Here is a 5,306-nt window from a genome sequence, read left to right on the forward strand (position 1 = left end):
TGGCTAAAGACAACAAACTGGAATGGCATTCTGCTTGGAAGCAGGCCTACTCACATTGAAAATGCATTTACATTAACTGTCAGTGCACTGTCAGATACATTTAAAACTAATTGCCCTAAAGTAGTGAGAAAAAATAAGGGAACTGACAGGATATATGGTCTCACATCTGTGCATTACCGGTTCACACACTATCTACGAAAGCTATTAACTTTGTTAATAATTTCCTATGACAAATCAAGGGATAGCAGAGCAGAAAGAGCAAGCCACATATAGTTAAAGAACAAATATAAGGCAGAAATCAGTCAGATTAAGCAAGTGCAATGTTAATGACGTTAATATTAATAAGTTGCAAAATAAATGTAAAGTAGCCTGAATTGTTGTCAGGACTTATGTGGGCAGAAGTAAAGATATTAGCAAAAATAATTCCTGTGATGCTGGTATCACACCAGATGATTTCAACACGTTCTTTGTTCATGCTGGCAGTATGAATAACACTGCTGCAGCTGAACACAATCGTAAATATGACAACATCCATGACTCAAAACATGAAAACTCTTTTCCTACAAAATATTTAAGATTTACTTCCTGGCACTAAAAGATAAGAGGTAAAAGTAACCAATAATAAAAGTGCAAAGTTACTCAAAAGTTACTCAAAATCAGAAGACATTTATGGACTCTCTATTTTCGAGAGAAAAAAAACTGAGGATATAATAGCACATTCATTAAATTCTCTTATAAACTGAATGTTTGTTAGTGGTTGTTTCCCTATATCCTTAAAAATAACAGTCATTACTTTTCTGCTAAAAAATTTATCGTGTTTTGTTCTAATACTTACCGCCCAACCTGTGTTGCACCCATCCTTTTTTCCTTACTGCATGACCGTGTGTGTAAGCGTACTAATTACCAGATTTGCAGAAAACTATGACTTTTTAAACCTTGTGTGTGTGAAACATTGTAATAAGATGAAATGTGATGTCAAGTTATGTTTGTGGTCCCAAAAATGGATCTATTGCAAATGTTTAAATACCTTAGAAGAGAGAAACATAATCCGTGACTGTGGAAATGTGCACTGCAATTTTCATGATATTCTATGTTTGCAACAGGAATACCGAGAGGAAAGTGTGACTGCCTTATTAAAATATGGTATATTAGTTATGCTGTAGTCTCATAAAGTAACAGAAGACTATTCAAAGTGTAGTGAAATTGTCATAACCGAACAAAATGATAACTTCATTAGGCCCAAAAAGTTCCATCATGCTAATCGTAATGATAACAACACTAGTCTGCCAATAGCAAATAATTTTGCACTTTTAACGTGTTATGAATCAAAAGATGTGAAAATAGTCATATCAACTAAGTACTCTCGCCATACTTGCACTGTACATTCTTGAGCACTGTCCTGCAAAATGATGGTCAGGTCCTGCAGAAAGTGTCAATACTTCTGTCTGTAAGCTGGTCAAAGGTTGTGTTCCAAAAACGAACAGCACAGAGACAGAAGTGATGACACTTGATGCAGGACCTGACCATCATTTTGCAGGACAATGCTCAACCACGTACAGTTCAAGCTGTTACTGATTTCTTTGACTGATGGGGCTGCTAAGTGCTATACCACCTACTGTCCTCATAAGTTCAACTCAATTTCTAAACTGAAAACACTTCACAGCATTTGCTTCAGAACTGCTACAAATTTGTTGGGCAATAGACCGTGCCGCTCTAACGGTCAACACAACTGGCACTGCTAAGAGTATCCTACAACTTCCACATCATTGGCAATGGGTTATGCACAATGCTGTTGATGACTTTGAAGGCCAGTAAAACTTTGAAACACGTATCTATTTTGTACGAGCTGTAAATAAATAGTTGCCAGCATTAAAGTTCCAACCCTTGTATGTAGTTCTATAATGGAAAACGTTATAAGCCCATTCAACAATCTCTGGTGGCTTCTGATGTTTACCTGCTTAAGAGCTCTCGAAATCCCTAAATATATTTAAAACAGTTACTATACAGGACAAGATACCGAGCAGAAAGCTGGGCAGTTATAGGTGAGCTGGTGCATTACCAAACTCTTCCCTCTTGGGACTGAACTGTATCCCCCTGTTGACATTGCTGGACAGGAATTGTAATGTAGACACAATTGCCACATATGAAGACACATACTGGATGTGGTCACAGGAAACACAAGAGAAAAGCTGGAGGCAAAAACAACAAATGTTATTTTGCTGATTAATGCAGATTCTTAGGTATTCTTGTGGATAATGAACTGAAATGGAAAAAACATATTAATAATGTCTGTAAGAAACTGAGCTCTGTCATATTCTTAATGATGCAGCTATCACAGTATTCAGACAAGAGCCTTCTGTGTACAGTGTATCATGGACTTTTCGAACCATACTTACAGTATGGAGTGACTGTGTGGGGAAACTCAAACAAACAAGAGACAAAGCGAGTGTTCACATTACAAAAAAAAGCGATTAGGACCATTTTAAGAAGAAAGACCTCTGAAACGTGCAGAAACTGTTTCAAGAATTTAGGTATCTTAACTTTTTCATCGTTGTATATATACAAAACAATAATGTACATCACAAAAGGTAGTGAGGACTGGATTACAAATGCTAGTGTACACACCCACAATACAAGAAGGAAGAATGACGTACGGAGCATACCCCACCCACTGGCAATGCTAGAAAAAGGACCCCAGTACTCTGGTATCAGACTACTAAGAAGTCTGCCCAAAGACCTGCAAGATAGTGTACTTCATAATGACTGTCCAAAAAAATTTAAAGGCTATCTCATTGAAAAAGAGTTTTACAGTGTTGCAGAATACTTATGCCATTAAATTTGTATATATTGTTACTCATTATCAGTGATGTAAAAATATAAGCTAAAGGTGTAGAAAAATAAGTGATAAAGAATGTTAATACTTTGACATGCCCTATACTACATGTACATTTACTGTACACAATGTAATCTTACAGGATCAAATAAAATTCATTTCAATTCAATTCATCAGAAGCTGTGCACAATATAACCTACTTATTACTGCTGGAGAGCTAGTCCCAAACAATAAATCCTACCACTAAAGTAGGAGGAATTTCAATTTGCTGGTTCCATGTGTGTTAATATTTTGGTCTTTACTTTAACAAGAAAATTATTGTTTTATTATTCAAGGAAAGTAACTAAGAAAGCTTGCAAAACTGTGTATGAGGTAGCTCAGACTGAAATTGACATGAACTATCAATTCCAGTGAAAAGATTATATAGTAGCGCCATTGCTGTATTTGCAGCAAACATGCAGGCCAAACAGTTGCACAGTGATCATGCAAAAGGACACCTTGGACATATGCAGAGAGATGTGCTTCTAAAACTAACGGTAGCATTGGAACTACTTCAGCAAAAGCATTATTAGTAACTTATTGTTGTTTTCTTTATATGATAACTTTAGACAACAGAAATATACTACATTACTGGAACATCAAATATGAGGAAATTGAAGAGGTGGCATTTCACATGGGCATCGTACTTTAATTCTATCAAATTCCATAAAAACAATGCATCATACAGATGATAAAACAAAAAAGAAAAGCAAGTTATGAAACACAAAGTATGTGCCAAGACTGTAGTTTTTCTGAGGCCAGCATAAAACCACAGGACACTAGTGTTCAAGTTCATAGATGATGAAGGCTTGTACAAGGTGATTAGAAACAGTCTGAAAAGCTTGTAATGGTGTTTTAGTGCAGGTTGTGCTGAGAAATAATTGTTCAGAAAAAAATTCAATATGTTGTGCCACTTCAAAGTTAAATAGCACTGAGGTTAGCCAATCAAGGCATCATGCATGAAAATTCAAGCAGTCCACCAGTTACAATTAGTGTCAGTTGTTCCCAGAGTGCAGCTGATAGTGAATGTGACTGCTCAGCCTTTGGTTTGGGTTCGATCCTTACTATCATCCCATTTCCAATTTTTGTAAAGCTCTCTAGTTTGGTTTGGGGAAACCAAATGAAGAACATATTTTGTGACACCATCTCTGGTGGGCCACTTGAATTTGCACATGCAACAGCCTGATTGGCTAACTTCAATACTAATTAACTAGGAAACAGTGCAACACACTGAATTTTTTCCTTAATAATTATTTCTCAGCACAACCTATCCTGGGACACCCTGCAAGCTTTTCAGACTGTTTCTGACCATCCTCTGTATATTATATTTGAACATGTTTTTGTATTTTTAGAAATGTATTTACATTTTTATACTTTTATATTATGCTGAAAAAATTAGAAAAATTGTCAATGTAATATGGCGACTGTTATACAGAGTGATTATAATTAAAGTTCCAAGTACAAAAGTTGTAGAAAAAAAAGGACCAGTGCTTGGAAAGATGTCAAATTTGAACGGAATATTATTAAAGGAGGATGAAATGTTATGGGAAAAAAATCTGAACGAAAATTTTACCACTATGTGTCACAGTAAACAGCAGAATATGCAAAATAAAATATGGGAGGTATACAGCTGTTCCCCAGTTCGTATCTGAGATGCTCTGCATGACTCTCAATGCAGGATCGTTTGCTGCTGGTAAAGCTCTTTTGTGACTGACCGTACACCAGTAGTTCTGCAGAAACTTCAGGCACTCAAGGGTATGAAAAAAAGGTGCAGGTCCAATGTCTGCCAAGGATGTGGAGAATATGATTGCCAAATTCATACAGATAGGTTTGCTTGAACTGCAGTTTGCAACAGGGAGGAAAACAATTGATCCAACATCAGTAGAAGGTGTGGCCACAACACTGCAGGAGGGGTCGAGAAGTGGTGTGAAAATATGCAGTGCACAGGGAATTGCCCAAACTCTGGACATGCCTTTGAGCATGGTGCATGAAATTCTTCGATACTTCCTGCATTGCTATACAAAATTACTCATGTTCAGGAGTTGTTTCATACTGACCTGGCAGTAAGACAAATGTTTGTTCTAGAATTTCTTACTTGCATGGAAGTGGACAATGAATGACTATGGAACATTCTGTGGACAGATGAAGCCCATTTCCGCTTCTAAGGATGTGTCAGTACACAGAACTGCAGAAAAATGGTCAGTGGAAAATCTGCTCCCACATCAGCTGGCATCTCTTTATTCTGCAAAGTGAACAGTATGGTGCAGGTTGACAGCATTGTTTACATAGGACTGTATTTTTCTGAGGAGATGGGTTGTGGAGGTCCTGTTACTTGTACCATCACTGGCAAATTTCATTATGTCTCTAAGTTTGTCATCAAATATGTGAAGTCCAGGAATCCTACTCAGTTCACTAGAAAAACAATTCAAACAAA

The sequence above is a fragment of the Schistocerca serialis genome, chromosome 3 (assembly GCF_023864345.2).
Source record: "Schistocerca serialis cubense isolate TAMUIC-IGC-003099 chromosome 3, iqSchSeri2.2, whole genome shotgun sequence".
Taxonomy (NCBI): domain Eukaryota; kingdom Metazoa; phylum Arthropoda; class Insecta; order Orthoptera; family Acrididae; genus Schistocerca; species Schistocerca serialis.